General features: G+C 41.1%; 1 long non-coding RNA gene across 6 annotated transcripts in view; it reads right to left on the bottom strand.

Moving 5' to 3' along the window:
- Nucleotides 1-455: 455 nt before the first annotated feature.
- Nucleotides 456-19,317, bottom strand: part of LOC133462642 (uncharacterized) — a 186,977-nt gene continuing 168,115 nt past the window's right edge. For 3 of the 6 annotated variants that reach the window (XR_009784266.1, XR_009784267.1, XR_009784268.1), the window contains exons 2-5: nt 10,816-10,996; nt 10,673-10,744; nt 9,600-9,715; nt 1,952-2,562 (exon numbers count right to left, since the gene is read on the bottom strand). This is a non-coding gene — a long non-coding RNA (uncharacterized LOC133462642). Of the gene's footprint in view, nt 1,422-1,951; nt 2,563-9,599; nt 9,716-10,672; nt 10,745-10,815; nt 10,997-12,520; nt 13,032-19,317 lie in introns of those variants that run through there. The other 3 variants (XR_009784264.1, XR_009784265.1, XR_009784263.1) reach the window with 3 other exon arrangements.

Here is a 19,317-nt window from a genome sequence, read left to right as displayed (position 1 = left end):
CCAATACAGTATGACCACAACAAAACAGGTAAACAAAGAACTCTTCTATGGATCTCATTTCCTCCCTTTAGACTTCAACCTCTTCAGGCCCACTATGGTTCAGGGTCGGCGTCATGGGGGCGTCATGGGGGGGTCATCCATGCCCCCCCAAATGAGTTATTGTGCCCCCCTCCACTCGCCCACAAGCAGGCCAAGCCTTTGTGCCAAACTTTGTATTTTATTGATTACTTATCTTATTGAACGTGAAATCATCCTTCGTAAATTACATTTAAAAAATACATTTACAAAAAAAAAAAATGTTTAGTTATATTTGCGTCACATGTGGGGATGTATGCTCATTGGTCCGGACACACACACACAAGTGTGCGTATTTAAAAATAGAGCGGGAACAAAACTTTGTTTGATTGTACTTTATTTCAGTTTTTACATTAATCAAACCCATCGAAGTCTCATCCTCTGTTTCTGCATTAAAGAGCTCCGCTAAATCAGCTGTGCCAGTCCCAATTTCCTCGCACGTACGGTGCGCTTCGCCGCGTACGTTACGGCGTAGGCTCTGCGTCGATTTAACGCAGAACCATAAATCATGCTTCACTTTGAACGGCCGGCGTGAAGCCGGCTGGAAAAGTCTCTTTAGGCAGTCTTTCTTTTAAAAATCACCATAGTTTCTGTCCATCAGCGTGGCAACCAAGCACAGCAGTGAACGATGACTTCAAACTTTGGTGCAGTTATCGTGCTCAAGTTATTGATCCAAAATAAACGGGACTTATGCATTTACAGTCAGAGCGATGCAGTGCGGTTTTTAATTATATTTTACTCTGGAGTGTCGTGAGATTTTATTCACTTTTGAAAAGGTGTCATGACTGAACAAAGGTTGAGAAAGGCTGTTTTAGACAGATTATTAATAGGAAAGCAGTGAGAATGCACTTTTTTCCTTAAAATGCTGTCCTACACGACTGATTTTGTGCCCGCTCTAATAAGCCTCGTGCCCCCTCTGAATATTTGCTCTGGCGCCGACCCTGCTATGGTTAGAGACCTCTGTAGGCCAACCCTCGTAGTTGGGCCTTCTTGCTCTTTTACTCTGACTAAACCACAGCTGCAGCCTCCTTGGCATCAAACTCCTCCAAGCTTGGTCCCTCAAGACTTATTCTGACCAGGTCCTCCACTGTGTCCACATGCAGGGACCCCCTGACGTCAGATTTGATTCTCCTCTGTGCTGAGAATCCCCGTTCACACACAGCCGATGACACAGGAAGGACAAGCATGATGTTCACATCATGGAGGATGTTCTATAAAGCAGTGGTCCCCAACCCCCCAATTTCTGTAGCATCCCCGACTGATGATGGATGACTCTCAAACTGATGGTTCACAATGTTTTTATTCCTGGGATGTACAGTAAATACACTGCAAACACACCGTAAGAGCTATAAAGGAATAAAATAAAATAGAGTTAGTCTTTCTACATTTATATAAGTTTCATTTATTTTTCATTTATACAGGCCGACACAGCTGCTCGCTCGGTCAGCAATAAAGCTCCCGTTAACACAATACATGAGCGACCAAACTCAAGCTGGACATAAATACGGCATCAAATTTGCACAAATCCTTATCAGTCAGGTTCTTTTTGTGTCAGTTAGGCTCCACTTTAGCATTCAAGACACTCGTTTAGTCTTTCAGACACACTTTCTGCCGTTAAACTTTTACCGTTAAAGTCCGAAGCGGTCTCGGCGAGACGCCTTCAAAATAAATGCACTAGATATCGGTCTCCTTAATATATAAGAAATAAAATAAAAGCCTGGCTTTAAATGACATTAATGAGAAAACAAACATAAAAACACATTTATAGAAATACTCATATTAAAAGGTAATTTACAATTTCCATTATTTCATTTTATTTTCTTCGAAAATGATGTTTTCTTATTTATTATTATTATTATTATTATTATTATTATTATTACTACAGCGAAACAACCACAGTTTTTAGTGCCAATCTTGTCATTTTATTTAGTTTTTATCAGCTACACCTTTAGATTGGGCCGTGAAAATATTGTCAGACATTAAACCGGTTGGGGACCACTGCTATAAAGAATAGATACAAAAAGTTTTGATTTGATTTCATCAAGGAATCATTTTACAACAAAACATTCATGAGGACTTTATTTGTACCTTGCAAATCAGAGATGTATAGCTCCTTAGTTAAAGCTGTGGTAGGACTTGTCCATGTAATTACTTGCAATGAACATCTTCATTGACTGGTTCTCCTCTCGAGCCAGATTAATGTCACAGCCATTTCTGAAAGGAGTGAAAAGTAAGACGACCACACAATTTAAATGGTTCCTGTAGAATTAAGTTACATTTGTAAGAACATTGTTTTGAACGTGGTCATCTGCCCCTAAATGATTTAAAGACTCATGGACCTTGTTAGCACAGTAGAGAAGTGACCCAGCAGGAAATCCAGCTCTTCCCCACCGTAGTGGATTAGCTGATCTCTGCTCTGGCCAGGAGTCATGGCTGAAGATCTTGAATGATCTCACTTGGCTGTTGGTGATGGTGTGATGTCTTCATCTGTTAAGAGAGAGGAGGAAAAAGGAGGACAAAGAAACCAAAAGATGAATGCATGACAAAATGTTAATTACAGTTATACATTTTCAATAATATTTGTTCCAATTTGTTCCTTTCACTTGTCTAGTAGACTGCCAAATCTCTGTCTCAAGTGCTGCACAGTCCACTGAACTGTTGCACTTATTGCTTGCTGCAACCTCCTTTAATGGTGATCCCCTAAGTTAAAACATTAGAGGGATGGCTTGAGACAATAATATAAAATGAAAATTAGACTCCAAAACTACAACTATACAATTTTGAGTTACCTGATATTTATAGATAAGCTGAGTCTCAGCATCATCCATCTCCTGTCTTCTTTTCTGGCCCTGAAGGTCTGCCTTTAGTTCTACCAGCCCACCACCCGGCTTCACTCTGACTTCCATGGCTTCAACAGCTTTTAAAGCAGCACAATGTAACTTTCAGCTTTTGTTGAGTTTGGCGGCTCCTTTGGACAAAAGCGGTAGTGCTTTAACAGAAAGAACACTACATTTCCCATGAGCACCAGCGCGTACTGCCGGAAAACTCCCGTCCCCGTTGCTGCATTTGTTTAGATATTGAATGAAATAAGACGGGACGGACTTTCAAAACTACTTTTCTGTTTTCAGCGGTCGTTTGCAGGATGGATAGTGAAGAGGTAATGTATCTATTTTTGGCTAAACAATATAATATGACGACATTGAAAATCACTAAGTTCAATTTGGTTTTATTAGTGAAGTCACCCCCGCCCCGCCGTCCTGTTTCAGACAGATAATGCGCCCAAAACTACAAACATTTTTTAGAGGGACTTCGTCATAAATTAGTAGTCCAACATACTTACTGACAAAATAAAAAAATACTTTATAACCTGTGAATAACTGAATGCCCATTCCTTATATTTTGCAGATCAGCCGAAAAACACTAACAGAAAAATAAAAAATTAAAATTAAAAATAAAGAAAATAAAAAATAAAAACCAGGGAGCGTACCCATGTTTACAGTCATTACATCACATAAAAAAATAGTTCACATGAAATCGGATGTGATTGGTTTCACATACTCAGTCCATTTGGACCAGATCTTATAAAAGTTTTCTTTCTCAACCTTGAGGGAGAAAGAGATCTTCTCCATAACATAGATCTGGTAGATGATCCCAATCCAGTCGTCGATAGTGGGGGGTTCTACTTTCAACCATCTCCTTGTAAGACATTTCTTACTGGCTGCCAACAGTATAGTCAGCAGTTTTTTGTCTTTTCCATTCCACGTTTCGAACCTTATGTCTCCCAAAAATAACGTTTCACAATTCAAAGGCATGGTTACATTAAAAATATTCTCCACATGCATCTGTATCTCCTTCCAAAAAGGTCTTATAACTTGGCAGTCCCAAAAAATATGGAAGTGGTTAGCTCCCTGAGACCCACATAGTCTCCAACAGGCATCCCCGCTGCCCTGATATCGTTTTTGAATGGGTGTGATAAAAAATCTGGTAATACTTTTCCAACAGAACTCCCTCCAAGTATTTGACCCAGTTGAGATCCATTGTAGTTGGCATATTCTTTCCCAGCTTTCCTGTGTGATTATTACCCCTATTTCCTTTTCCCATTTACTTTTTATATAATCTGTATCATCTTGTTTGGAAAGTTGTATGGTCTTATATAATTTGGAGATAATTTTATTACTTGATTCAGACTTAATTAATGATAAAAAGACCCCCATGAACCCTGATTCATCGATTCCTAACCCCTCTTCGATGTTTTTGTCAAAGTAGTGTCTCACTTGTAGGTATCTAAAGAAATCCTCTCTTCCCAGACCATGATCCTTTTGAAGGGTTTCAAAACTTTGAAATGCCCCCTTATGGACAAATGAATAGTAGGTAGTTAGGCCTTTTGTAATCCATGTTTTAAATCTACTGTCAGTTTTATTTGGCGCAAAGTCTGTATCATAGGCACACCACCTCATTATTTTAGATGTGTTTTGTGCTCTGGAAATTTGAACTATTTCCTTCCAGGACATGAGGATGGTGCTTGTCAAAGAGTCTTCTGGAATGTCCAGCTCTCTTTGGAGTTTGTAGTCACTTAGTAAAGCTGTTATTGGGATTCCCCTTATCATCGTTCCTTCTATTTCCTTCCAGGCTGCAGTGTATGTTGGTGAGCAAAGACAGATTAAAGGTCTAAGTTGGGCTGCATGATAGTAATCCTGCAAGCAGGGAAGACCCATTCCCCCCTTTTCTTTTCTTAATTGCAGCGTTTTAAATTTGATTCTGGCCCTTTTTCCTTGCCACAGATATCTCGCTATTAGTCTGTCCCATTCTAGAAACTGCTTAGCTGGTATTTTAACTGGCAGACACTGAAAAAGGTACAACATCCTTGGTAGAATGTTCATCCTGATTGATTCTATCCGGGAGCTTAAACTTAAAAAGGGAATAACATTCCATCTTTGTAAATCTGTTTTAATTTTTGAATTAAGTATGTCGTAGTTGATACTATATAATCTTGTTAAATCTTTAGGTAACAAAACACCCAAGTATTTAATGGACTCAGTGTCCCATTTCCAATTATATTTGGTTTTAATTGAGGCTGGGGGATCATAGTTAAACGTCCATACTTGGGTCTTTTTGATGTTAATTTTATAACCCGAAACCAAACCATATTCCTCTAGCAATTTCATCAGTTTTGGGAGCGTCTGAGTGGGCTGTGTTATGCTTATTAACAAATCATCAGCAAATAGGGCCAGTTTTTGCTCTCCAGATGTCATTGTTACTCCCTTTATATCGGTCCTCTGCCTAATTAATTGACTCATGGGTTCTATAAATAAGGCGAAGAGGAGCGGCGACATACAACACCCTTGTCTTGTTCCTCTCTCCAGAATGAATGTACTGGTTAGGTTTCCATTGAGTTTAATTCTAGCTGTTGGTTTGTTATAAAGTTCTGCAAGAGTGTCAATTATAGTTGTATGGAAGCCAAATTTTGCAAGTACCTTATAGAGAAATGACCAAATGACTGAGTCAAAAGCCTTTTGAGCGTCCAAACTCAATAACATTGTCTCCTGTCCTTGTTGTGCGATTTGTCTCATAACATGCAGTGTCTTCCTGATGTTATCTTGTGTCTGTCTTTGTCTGACAAAGCCGGTTTGGTCATTATGTATTAATTCTGGTAATATCAATTCTATTCGCTTAGACAGTATGGAGGTGAATAATTTATAGTCGTTGTTTAGGAGACTTACAGGACGGTAATTCCCACAATCTAATTTGTCTTTCCCTTCCTTAGGTATGACCGAGATCATTGCCTCCCTCCACGACGGAGGGGCATTTTTATTTTCCAACACCCAATTGAATGTTTGTAATAATATTGGAATTAATTGATCCTGCATTGTTTTATACCATTCCGTGGGAAAGCCATCTGTCCCCGGAGACTTCCCCCCTTTCATTCTATTAATTGCCGACTGGATTTCTTCTTTTGTTATTTTTGATATTAATTTTTCATTTTGTTCATCTGTGATCTTTGGAAGCTTTATCTGGGTCAGTAAGGCATCGATCTGACTGTCGTTGCCCTTCTGCGGTTGTGAATATAATGATTTATAATAGATTTGGAAACATTGTTGTATTCTCTCTGGATTTGTTTCTATTTCATTCGTTTCTGAGTTTCTTAGTTTATGTATAGTTCTGTCCGCCTGCTGTTTTCTTAACCTATATGATAAAAGTTTCAGTGATTTCCCACCCGTCTCATAGTATCGTTGTTTCGTAAAAAGAAGCTTTTTTTGAATTTCCTGCGTATTTATTTCATCGATTTCTTTTTTCAACTTGAACAATTAACATATTAAAAAACAACAAACTGAACTGAACTTGTCCTTGTGACTCCCTATGTAGGGGTCTGTTAACCTGACCCTGTTGGGCCCCCCGAGGAGGCTCCGAAGGGAAAGTCTCCCTCCTCGGTCCGGAGGAAGAGGCCCTTGTCCGCATCCGTCCGAGAGAAAAAAAAAAGAAAAAAAAAAAATAGGTTGGCCCCGTGAGAACCAGTCTATTCAATGGTGAAAATCCACCACTTGGTACAGTCGCAATATATTCCAAGAGATCTCACCAACGTTAATCCGTCATCTTCAGGCCGTGGGTTAATCCTTAGGTCCCGGAGGAGGACGGTGCTGTTCTCCTGAAGGCCCGCAGCTTCTCCTTGTAACTCTGCTCCTGATCCGCTGCGCCTTTCTTTGATCTCCGCTCCGCTCTGCTCCAGGTCAGACTCTGCACCCGCTCCATCAGCGTCTCCGGGGTTGTGGTGGCTGTCACGGAGTATCCTCTCCTCACTAGATCCTTTGCAGCTTCTTCCACCGTCTCGTAGGTTCTGGTTCCATCGTCGTGTCTCACGAGCAGCCTGGCCGGGAAGAGGGTCTGGAATTGAACCTTTTTTTCTTTCAACACTCTGCGGATCTCTGTGTAATCCCTTCGTCTCTTGAGTATTAAAGGTGGATAATCGTGATCCAAGTTTATGTGACTTTCTTGCCAGTCAAACCCCTTCCTCTGCCAAGCCTTGCGGAGTAATGAGTCCTTTGTTTTAAAGCTTAAAAACTTTATCACTATGGAGCGGGGCGGCGCGCCCGCCGGCGGCTGCGGTCCCAGGGACCGGTGCGCCCTCTCGATCTGCAGGTCGGTGTCGGCAGGTAGTTCGAGACCTTCACGGAGTAGTTTATCCACAAACACGGCCATCGTGGCCGAATCCTTCTCGGATCCCTCCGGGACCCCATAGATCCTTATGTTCTCACATCTGGAGCGACTTTCCAAATCCAGCAACTTGTCCTCCAGTTTGGTATGCAGCGTCAGCATAGCTGTGACAACTTCTTCTGTGTTCTGGATCCTTTCTTCTGCTTTCTCAATTCGGCTTTCCACCTCATCCAACCTGGTATTCACCTTTACAATTTCTTCTCTTATTGTCTCCAATTGTTCTTTGTTTTCTTGGCGAAACCCTCTTATTTCTTGCAGAATTGATTCCAAGTCAGCCATTTCTCCGCCCGACCACGTTCTTGGTTAGCTTGAATCCGTTAGCTAATTGCTGCTGCGTTCCGTCTTTCTCCCTCACCTGCCTTCAGACGACGTTTACTGCTCCAAGTGGGGATATAATATTCCCCCTCCCTTTTGTACACGTTTCAAGGGATGATTTAGTTGGTTTGCATGGGGATATTTCTCTAATTTCTCTGGTTCAACCGGGAGCCCTCACACTATGCGGCCATCCTGATGGTGTTCCGACCGGAAGTCCATTATTGATATTGTTGAGTCGTTATATTTGCAATCCATCATTCAAATCAGGTATTTTTCCGAGTCAAATGAAAACTGCTAAAGTGATTCCGATATACAAAATAGGAGACATTCACCTATTCACAAATTACAGGCCCATCTCATTGCTTTCACAGTTCTCAAAAATACTTGAAAAACTTTTTGCTGAACGGTTGGATAGTTTTATAGAAAAGCAACAGTTACTTAGTGAAAATCAATATGGCTTTAGAAGCAACAGATCCACCTCAATGGCACTGATGGATGTAGTTGAGGAATTAACCAACTCTATTGACAACAAACAGTATGCAGTTGGAGTTTTTATAGACCTTAAGAAAGCATTTGACACAATCGATCACAACATCTTGTTGCAAAAGTTAGAACGGTATGGTATTAGAGGGGTGGGGTTCAGCCGGGTCAAAAGCTACATTGAAAACAGACAGCAGTTTGTACAGATGGGTGAGTATAGGTCTTCATGTTTAGATATAACCTGTGGAGTGCCTCAGGGTTCAATATTAGGACCTAAATTATTCATTTTATATATTAATGATATAAGCACAGTCTCAAATATCCTGAAATGCGTTATTTTTGCCAATGATACAAATATATTTTGTTCGGGGAGAATATACAAAAGCTACTAGAAGATTTGTCAGTTGAGTTGGGGAAGCTGAAATTGTGATTTGATAAAAATAAACTATCATTAAATATAAGTAAAACCAAATTTATTTTGTTTGGCAAGAAGTTGGTACCCTCAGATATACTGGTTGAAGTAAGTATTGATAATGTAAAGCTTGAAAAAGTCTATGATGTTTCTTTTTTAGGAGTAATAATAGACCACAATCTTAACTGGAAGCCCCACATGAAATATATTAGATCAAAGTTGGCTAAAAGCATCTGCATTCTATGAAAAACTAGACACATATTAAACCTAGAAACATTATACATACTTTATAATTCATTAATTTTACCGTATCTGACGTACTGTGTGGAGATTTGGGGAAATACTTTTAAAACCAATCTTCAACCCATTTATCTAATGCAAAAAAAAGCAATAAGAATCGTAAATAATGTAGGATTTTATCATCACACAAATGTTTTGCTCTGGAAATTAAACGCACTAAAATTGACTGACTTAGTTGAATTTAAAACGGCACAGATAATATACAAAGCAAAGAATAATTCACTCCCCTTCAACATACAAAAACTGTTTAAGGATAGAGATGAATATGAGTTAAGGGGGGAACATAATCTCAAACAACCAACAGTTAAAACAACACTTAAAAGTATGTGTATTTCAGTTACAGGGGTTAAGTTGTGAAATAGCTTTCCAGATAATCTTAAACAAAGTAAAAACATCAAACGGTTTAAAAATAGTTTAAAACAGACCATGATTGGTAAATACCAACAAGGTTGAAGGATAAGATGCAAGAGAGAGAATTATGGAATTATGCAGGTAATATTTACTGATCTTTTTGTCCTTGTTTTAATCGGGACTATTTATTATTTATTTTTCCTTTTTTCTTTTCTTACTGGTTCTTTTTTTTTTGTGTTTGCTTCTTTTTTGGGTGGAAATGCTAGATGTGAATATTGTGAAGGGGGAAAAAAATATAGTGTAGCTTCAGTGTTACCTGAGGCAAGATCACATCATTCCTCTGAAGCAGAAGACTGAATTTGCTGATTGCATCAAACAGGTCTGCAAGGAAGTGACAGATCTAAGAGATCTAAGATCTAAGAGACCAAATATGACATTTAAAAAAAATAATACAGACCTTTCTTGCTCTTCCTGCAACATCTGCGTTGGCTGATGATGCACTCAAATGATCCATATGAAAATACACTGCTGTGAACTGTCCTAGGTTCTGCAGTTGGGGGTCCCTTCCTCCACCTGCAGGTTTCAATCAATCAATCAATCAATCAATGACTTTATTTGTCCCCAAGGGGGCGATTAGTTTCGCGACAAGAGAAGCACACAATGGGTAAATATACATAAAATATACATAATAAATTACAATAGTAGTATAGACCTAAGCTTCACCCACTACCTTTTCCTTCCTGCATTTAAAAGAACAATAGCGGAGGGAACAAAGGAGTGTTTATATCGGTTTGTCTTTGCAAAAGGGAGTCTAAGCAGTGTACCTGATGGTAGAAACTGAAACTGTTGATGTAAGGGATGTGAGCAATCAGACAATACGGAGTTTGCCTTCTTGATCAGCTGTTTGTTATAAAGATCTTGTAATGTTTGTTGAGCGGACCCGATGATTTTACTGCTTAGACTGACAACCTTATTGAGCAAGTTTCTGTCTTTGACTTTTAAAGATTGAAACCAACAAATGAAAGAAAAAGTGATGACAGATTCGATGAAAGAACGATAAAACATAGACATCAGGGAAGAATCCACCTGGTATTTAGAAAGTTTTCGGGGACAGAAAAGGCGCTGCTGGCTTTTCTTATATAGCAAGTCTGAATTTTTCCCAAATGACAGTTTGTTGTCAATAATAGTGCATAAATATTTGTAAGACTCAACTATTTCAACTTCTTCACCCTCGATCACTTTCCTTACAGGAGAGGGCTGCACGCGTCTGAAATCGATACACATATCCTTCGCCTTAAAAATAATATTCAAAGATAAAAAAGATTCCTCGCACCATTTTAAAAAGTATTCAAACACAGGACCATGTGAAGTCTCAGTACTTTTCAATAGAGTTTGCAGGGCAGGGGACACATGTGGGAGCCAGCGTGTCCCACTGACACCACTTGGGACGTTGACTCTGACACCCAGCTCCACTCCCAACGCCCTCAGCTCTCTCATGGATTTACTGCTAAAACGATACGTCTTCCATACCATGTTCAGCAGACTGTAGACTTGATCCACCATGGGGGTTTTCTCTGCACTGACAGCATTGCCAGCTCCAGTCTTAAGAAACAAATACATTAATCAGTACATTGTTTATTGTACATAATAACTTAATTGTCTACATAACTTACCTACGTGGCAAGCAGTGAAAGGGCACAATAAAGTTACCCTCTGCTTGGAGGAGAGCTATTACACCCCCCTTATGCCCAAGGTTCACTGCTGCCCCCTCTGCTCCCATGGCAACTGTCTTCTCCATCCAGCCAGTCTCTGTCCCCAAATGACTAAAGGCCTTTTTGGTGGCATCATACATTCCTAAAATAAAAAATATATTATCTCTGTAATTTACAAATAAATGCTATCTGGAATTTCTTTGTACTTTTTTACTTGTATGATTTAGCTTTTTTTAGCTGTGACTTGAAGTCTGTTATTTATTTGTAGGCAATATTTAGTGTAACCACAGTAATGGTTAATAGTTTGCTTCTTTTTTAATTTAGTAAGCACATTTTAATTGCTGTTGACCATAAATAACGACTAAAACATTTAAATATAACATTGAGATAAAACAATGAGATAATAAAACAGGATCAACGAAAAAATATAAAACAGAGTAGTAAGATCCAATAAAAATAGGGGTGAGCATAGAAAATTATAAAGAGTTAAATGAGTCAGTTAAAAGCCTGATTAAAGAGATGGGTCTTGAGTAAGGTCGCCACCCGTGCCTTGAAATACGGAAATGTTATGTAATTGGGAATTAAAGGTTGCGTTCCGTATTGAACCAATACAGACACATATTATGCTCTTATTTATTGATGTCATAATATACAGGTGAAGGTCGGAAAACTTGAATGTATATATATATATTATATATACAAGACTTCATTCGTAGTAAATTCAACCAAAGGTGAAACAAATATATTATTTCCCACTACATTGCAAAGTGAGATATTCCAAGCCTTTATTTATTTTAATTTTGATGATTATGGCTCACAGTTTATGAAAACCCCAAATAAAAAATCTAAAAAAAATTGAATATTTTATGAAATCAATAAACAATTCAGTCATCAAAATGATAACAGATAAAGGCTTAATATATCTTGCTTTGCATGTAATGAGACTGTGTAATATATTAGTGTCACCTTTTAAGTTTAATTATGGAAATAAATGAACTTTTACACCATATTCTAATTTTCTGACCTTCACCTGTAGCTATATTTATATTTACCATATCTGGGCTGATGTGACATACATAGCATTTCATTAGTATGGTTGGCTGTCTGTACAGTCATGCAAGTTCAATGCTAAAGCACTTTAAACTTTAAATAAAAGCATTTTGTTTTTTTAATATAAAATAAATACATTTCTATGCATCTTAGAAGTTTTGGGGATGTCCCTGCGCTGCTGAAATCAGGCGTTCCTTATTTCCATTTCTGAAAGGAGGCAACCCTAAACTAACACCGGAGGACCACAGGGGAAAAGTAGTGCAGACAAATAAGAAGAAAAGAAATTAAAACACTTGAAAACTAGTAAAATAACCTTAAAGTCGATCCTGACGGAAGACAATGCAGGGATTTAAAAACAGGTGGAAAGCCTGAGTTATGGTTCTGCGTTAAACCGACGCCGAAGGCTCTACGTCGGTGTAACGCAGAACCATAAATCCACCCGTAGGCTCTACGTCGAGATAAAAGCATTAGCACCTCCGTACTATCTTGAAGGCTTACAAAAGTCTTGACGCTTGGTTCGACTTCAAGGCAGGATTTGTTAGAAATTAAAGTGATGAGGACACCGAACTTTATGATTTGACCGTTTAACGTTAGCTACCCAAAAATCCAACATTACCTGATACAAAATGGGAACTGCAAATCCACGTTTCGGTGTCTGGAATCCAGTTGTTTCTGTGAATTGCAGCGATCCATTTGTCTCTCTTAAGCCTATTTTTTGTCATTCTGTAAAACGATAACTCAGATTTCTTGCTAAATCTATGAGTATAGTCGATCCCACAACAGCTCTTTCCCATTTTAGATGTTTTCCAGTTGCTCAAACTGAAAGTTTACACTGCCACTCAGTCTTTCTGACACTCAGTGGGTTTAAGTTTTTAACCCGCTGTGAAGTCGCACCTGACGCGCATGCGCATTCCCTCTATATGTAGAGTCACGTGACCTCATGGAATATGATGAGGTCACACAACATGACGACAACACAGGGCATTGACGTCAGAGTAGAGGTTATTTAACTCACTGACCTGCCTCCTTCAGAACACTTCGACTCCAATGCTAATGGCGAGCTAACAGATCGTTTTTATGCTAACAAAGCTCCTATACAAGTATATATAATAATATAATAATACAAGAACACAGGGCAACACAGTTACAGGGCAACACAATTACTATTACTATTACTTTTACTATTAATACTCAAGTGATATATCCAACATAAAAATGTCTCTAACAGCCAATACAAATAATTCATCAGAAACTAATAGTGATGTGCAGTTTTTGATGGGCAAAATACACAAATATAATAATCTTCTATATAATGAAAGGAATCAAAGAATAGAAGCAAGTAAATACTGCCAAACAAACCACGCAGATATTGAAAAACTGAATGATACTCTGAGAGAGGAAACCAAACTCAGGTGTACATATGAACACGAGCTCAATGACTGCAAACGCGTTATTGCAGAGTTGCAGGAGACTTCCAATGCACACAAAGAGGAAGTGTCCCGTTACGCAGAGGAAAACAAATCGATCACTGATGAGTTGAAAACCTTGAGAATGGAGTTAGTAGAGAAGGACAGCAATATTCTTGAACTTAACTCCAAACTGAAAGAAAAGGACAAGTTGATAGAATGTTCTGATTTTAAGGTGAAAGAGCTCAACAAACAGTTATCTGAGCGGAATGCTTATGTACAGGAGCTCTCTGCCAAAGAAAAAGCACAAGAAGTGATGACTGTTTTAACCATCGACTCCTCCGTTCAAACTGAGGATTTTCCTTCTGAAAAGGTCTCCAAACCAGAGGACTTCTCAGACCCCCAACTCGATGCCCTCACTGAAGTTCTGGAGTCACTGAATGTTATTCTGGACACGATTCAAGAGGATCCGGACAATCCGGTGGAAAAAACAGAGAGTTCAGAACCAGACTGGGGCGATGAGCTGGTCTTTCAGGAACAAATGGAGAACATATGCAGGAAGAAAGGAGAAATCCTTTCAAACAACAAACAGTGTGAGATTATTGAAGAGGCCCCTCAACCACAAGAGGAGCAGCTATGCGACGCATCTCCACCTAAACTTTCTTGGGGAGACATGATGGACGAGTTCGATTTAGAAAATGGAGTTGAAGCCATCAATCCCTGGAGTTATGTGCCGGAGTTCTGGGGCACAGAAAAAGCACAAGAACTGGTGACTGTTTCATCCATCGACTCCTCCGTTCAATCTGATCATTTTCCTTCTGAAAAGGTCTCCAATCCAGAGGACTTCTCCGACCCCCAAATCGATGTCCTCGTTTTGGAGTCACAGAATATTATTTGGACCAACATTCACGAGGATTCGGACAATCTGGTTGAAAAAACCGAGAGTTCAGAACCAGACTGGGGCGATGAGCTGGTCTTTCAGGAACAAATGGAGAACATATGCAGGAAGAAAGGAGAAATCCTTTCAAACAACAAACAGTGTGAGATTATTGAAGAGGCCCCTCAACCACAAGAGGAGCAGCTATGCGACGCATCTCCACCTAAACTTTCTTGGGGAGACATGATGGACGAGTTAGATTTAGAAAATGGAGTTGAAGCCATCAATCCCTGGAGTTATGTGCCGGAGTTCTGGGGCACAGAAAAAGCACAAGAACTGGTGACTGTTTCATCCATCGACTCCTCCGTTCAATCTGATCATTTTCCTTCTGAAAAGGTCTCCAAACCAGAGGACTTCTCCGACCCCCAAATCGATGTCCTCGTTTTGGAGTCACAGAATGTTATTTGGACCAACATTAACGAGGATCCGGACAATCCGGTTGAAAAAACAGAGAGTTCAGAACCAGACTGGGTCGATGAGCTGGTCTTTCAGGAACAAATGGAGAACATATGCAGGAAGAAAGGAGAAATCCCTTCAAACAACAAACAGTGTGAGATTATTGAAGAGGCCCCTCAACCACAAGAGGAGCAGCTATGCGATGCATCTCCACCTAAACGTCTTTGGGGAGACATGATGGACGAGTTCGATTTAAAAAATGAAGTTGAAGGGATCAACTCCTGGAGTTATGCAAATAAGGAAGAATCCCAGGACAACTTTCCCCCCCCGATAAATAATCTGGAGGTGCGTTACCTGAATAACCAGTTTCATGTCATGAGAAACAGGCTGGAAAAAAAGATGATTCTTCTAATGCAGGAAAGAAATTATAGATGTGAAGGACTGAAATACTGCGAAACATTTTGGGATGATCTTGAACACTTGAAAAAGGATTTAAGTGATGAAACCGACCTCAGATGCACCTATGAACAGGAGCTCAGGGACTGCAAAGACGTGATTGCAGATTTGGAACAGTCCATCAAGACGGGCGGAGAGGTGAAGTCCAGATATGCAGAAAACCACATGGAAAACTTGACAGACGAGTTAAATCAAGCAAAGTATAGTGTGTTTGGACTCACCTCCAAACTAAGAAAAAAGAACGAGTTGATAGAAAGTCTTGATTTTACGGTGAAACAGCTCACCCTAGAGTTATCTCAGCTGAGTGTTCATGTACAGAGGTTCTGTGGCACAGAAAAAGTACAAGAACTGATGAATGTTTCATCCATCGACTCCTCCGTTCAATCTGATCATTTTCCTTCTGAAAAGGTCTCCAAACCAGAGGACTTCTCCGACACCCAACTCGATGTCAATGATGTTAATTGGATTCAAGAGGATCTGGACAATCCGGTTGAAAAAACAGAGAGTTCAGAACCAGACTGGGGCGATGAGCTGGTCTTTCAGGAACAAATGGAGAACATATGCAGGAAGAAAGGAGAAATCCCTTCAAACAACATACAGTGTGAGATTATTGAAGAGGCCCCTCAACCACAAGAGGAGCAGCTATGCGACACATCTCCACCTAAAAGTCCTTGCGTAGACATGATGGTCGTGTTTCATTTAGAAGAAGCCATCAATCCCTGGAGGCGAGAAAGGGATGAGTTACTACAAGCTCTGTCACCCAGTTATAGAAATGTGGAGGAATTTCAAGACAAATTCAACCCATCAGAAACTGATATTATTCCCTACTTCAGAAATCAGTTGCAGATTTTGAGAAACAGGCTGCAAAAATATAGTCTTCTTCTGGTTAAGGAAAGAGATCAGACACGTAAAGTAGAGAAATACTGCGAAAAATACAAGGAAGATATTGAAAATTTGACAGTTACTTTGAGAGATGAAACCGACCTCAGATTCACCTATGAACAGGAGTTCTGGCAATGCAAAGACTTGATTGCAGATTTGCAACAGTCCATCAGGATGGGCGGAGAGGTGAAGTCCGGATATGCAGAAAACAACATGTCATCCTTTGATGACATAAAAACCTTGACAATGGAGGTACAACAAGCAAAGCATCGTGTGTTGGGCATCGTGATGAAAATAAGACAAAAGAATGAGTTGGTAGAGTGTCTTAATTTGCAGGTGAACAAGCTCACCATACAGGTATCTAAGATGAGGACTTATGTGCAGGAGTTCTGTGGCACAGAAGAAGCACAAGAACTGGTGGGCACGGTGGTGCAGCTGGTAGTGCAGCCGTCTCACAGCAAGAAGGTCCTGGGTTCGATTCCCGCCGGGGACGCTGTGGGTGCTGAAGTGCGTGTTAGTTTCCCCATGACTTCAGCGCCCACCCCTGGGTGGGGTCGGTGAAAGGATCTTTCTGTGTGGAGTTTGCATGTTCTCCCTGTGTTGGAGACACACATGCCCTCTTGGTAGGTATCACCGTGTGATATAATGGGAAAAAATCGGGGTTAAAAAATATTTAAGAAGCACAACAACTGATGACCTGATGACCTGACCTAGTTGCAGAAACGGAGGCTTCAGAACCAGATGGGGTCTCTGATCTGGTGGCCCCCATTGATGCAGACATGGTCTCCAAACCAGAGGAGGTATTTCAACAAATGATGAAGCACCCCCACAGAACGGAAGAGAACGGAAGAGATTAGTGAGATTGAAAACCCCTCAACCACAGGATCAATAATCAGTTTTATTGGCAGTAATAGAGGGCCCCCTAGGGCCCCATGGAGGCTTGGGCCGGCCCTGAACGTAGGGTTCCACGATTTAAAACAACGAAAGTCTTCCTGCCTCCATCAGTGCTGTCAGGTCGAGTGGATGCACGCTGGACCAGCTCTACACCCTCCGCAGGGTGCTCGAGGGCGCATGGGAGCTTGCCCAACCAGTCCACATGTGTTTTGTGGACTTGGAGAAGGCTTTCGACCGTGTCCCACGTGGCATCCTGTGGGGGGTGCTCCGAGAGTATGGGGTCGGAGGCCCTCTGCTGAGGGCTGTACGGTCCCTGTATGACCGGAGCAGGAGCTTGGTTCGCAATGCCGGCAGTAAGTCAGACCTGTTCCCGGTGCGTGTTGGACTCCGGCAGGGCTGCCCTTTGTCACCGGTTCTGTTCATTATTTTTATGGACAGAATTTCTAGGCGCAGCCAAGTGCCGGAGGGGGTACGGTTCGGGAGCCACTTGATTTCATCTCTGCTTTTTGCAGATGATGTGGTCTTGTTGGCTCCCTCGAGCCAGGACCTTCAGCATGCACTGGGGCGGTTTGCAGCCGAGTGTGAAGCAGCTGGGATGAGAATCAGCACCTCTAAGTCTGAGGCCATGGTTCTCGACCGAAAAAAGGTGGCTTGCACCCTCCAGGTCGGGGGAGAGTTCCTGCCTCAGGTGGAGGAGTTCAAGTATCTTGGGGTCTTGTTCACGAGTGAGGGGAGAACGGAGCGCGAGATCGACAGGCGGATTGGTGCGGCGGCCGCAGTAATGCGGTCATTGTATCGGTCCGTCGTGGTGAAGAGGGAGCTGAGCCGAAAGGCAAAGCTCTCGGTTTACCGGTCGATCTACGTTCCCACCCACACCTATGGTCATGAACTCTGGGTCATGACCGAAAGAACGGGATCCCGGATACAAGCGGCCGAAATGAGTTTCCTCCGCAGGGTGGCGGGGCGCTCCCTTAGAGATAGGGTGAGGAGCTCTGTCACCCGGGAGGAGCTCGGAGTAGAGCCGCTACTCCTCCACATCAAGAGGAGCCAGCTGAGGTGGCTCGGGCACCTGTATAGGATGCCCCCTGGACGCCTCCCTCGTGAGGTGTTCCGGGCATGTCCCACCGGGAGGAGGCCCCGAGGAAGACCCAGGACACGCTGGAGTGACTACGTCACTCGGCTTGCCTGGGAACGCCTTGGAGTCCCCCCGGAAGAGCTGGAGGAAGTGTCCGGGGAGAGGGAAGTCTGGGGATCCCTGCTCCGACTGCTGCCCCCGCGACCCGGACTCGGATAATGCGGTGGACAATGGATGGATGGATGGATGGATGAAGCACCCCCACAGAAACCTTCAAGGAGGTAACGGAAGAGATTAGTGAGATTGAAAACCCCTCAACCACAGGAGGACATGGCTGTTCAACCTGAGGTCTCACAGTCAGAGGGGCCTTTGTCTTTGATGGGAACCCCCCAAATTGTAAAACACTTCTCTGTGGAGGCAATCCAAAAAAATGGGTCACGCCAAAATAAACACAAGTGACAAATACAAAATTAGGAATAAGAACAGTATACTGTAACAGGTCAAAGGGCAACGCCGAGGTTTAGTTTTCACAAACAGTAGCAGTTAAAGTTTGGATATGTGACTGCTAGTGACCTCTGCGTTGTGTGGGTTTTCTCCGGGTGCTCCGTGTTTCTCCCACATTTTTTTAACATAACTTTTTTCTTTTTTTTCACAAAAAAAACAACATTTTGACCTAACATACGTTTAAACACGATTTAGTACGATCATGTTTGCTTCCACCTGTCCGTATAGATGTCTGTTGGATACCGGCTGACATCTTGCTATATAAATAAAATTGAATTGAATTGAACAAAAGACCTATTCGATAGAGTGGAATTATTAATTTAGACAATTAAAAACAATTGACTTTGGGTATTAATTTATATTGTGGGTTAATCTACTGGATGCCACTAATTTCCTAAGCATGTAAAAATAATTAAACCTTTTTTTTCAGATTTTTGGTCATCTTGCACTTGATAACAACTCTGGACATTAATAAACACATTAAAAATAATCTTAATTTGTTCTTATTCTTTTTATTTTAACAACATGGCACTGGTAGTGGTACTTTCATTTTATTTGACTCCTAACAGTGTCGTAAAGGGGAGTTTTTCTTGCCACTATTTATGTAATAATTGCTTGGGCGTCATTTCTGGGTCTCTGGAAAGATCCTAGCAACAACTTCTGTTGTAATAGATGCTATATAAATAAAATGTAATTGAACTCATGTTGATGTAGAATGAGATCATTAATTTAGGAGTCTAAAATCAGTTGCCTGTTTTATCCTATCTTTTATCTATGGATGCAACAACCTTCAAGGAGGTAACGGAAGAGATTAGTGAGATTGAAAACCCCTCAACCACAGGAGGACTTGGCTGTTCAACCTG

This window comes from Cololabis saira, chromosome 16 (genome assembly GCF_033807715.1).
Source record: "Cololabis saira isolate AMF1-May2022 chromosome 16, fColSai1.1, whole genome shotgun sequence".
Taxonomy (NCBI): domain Eukaryota; kingdom Metazoa; phylum Chordata; class Actinopteri; order Beloniformes; family Belonidae; genus Cololabis; species Cololabis saira.
The sequence above is the reverse complement of the archived record's forward strand: the minus strand, read 5'-3'. Positions and strand labels throughout refer to the sequence as shown.